Source organism: Nannochloropsis gaditana (assembly GCF_000240725.1).
Source record: "Nannochloropsis gaditana CCMP526 unplaced genomic scaffold scaffold155, whole genome shotgun sequence".
Classification (NCBI taxonomy): Eukaryota; class Eustigmatophyceae; order Eustigmatales; family Monodopsidaceae; genus Microchloropsis; species Microchloropsis gaditana.
In genome coordinates this window covers 31,319-31,537 of record NW_005803798.1, presented here as the reverse complement: position 1 = coordinate 31,537, position 219 = coordinate 31,319, and positions in this window count along the sequence as shown.

The following is a 219-nucleotide window of genomic DNA, read 5'->3' as shown; positions in this document are numbered from 1 at the left end:
GAGGGAGGGGGGGAGGGAGGGAGGGGGTGTGAGGGGCACGGAATCGACGTGAATGGAGAAAGGGAGTGTTGTTCAGCAGGGCAGTGACTAGCTGGGATCCCAAGCTCCCTTCCTCTTCCCAGCATCACCTGTAGGGCCGCCACTATCCTCTCCACAATCGTCTTCAAATCTTTCAACGGCGCCTCCTTAACACGGAGGTTGCGTCCTGGAAGCTCAATG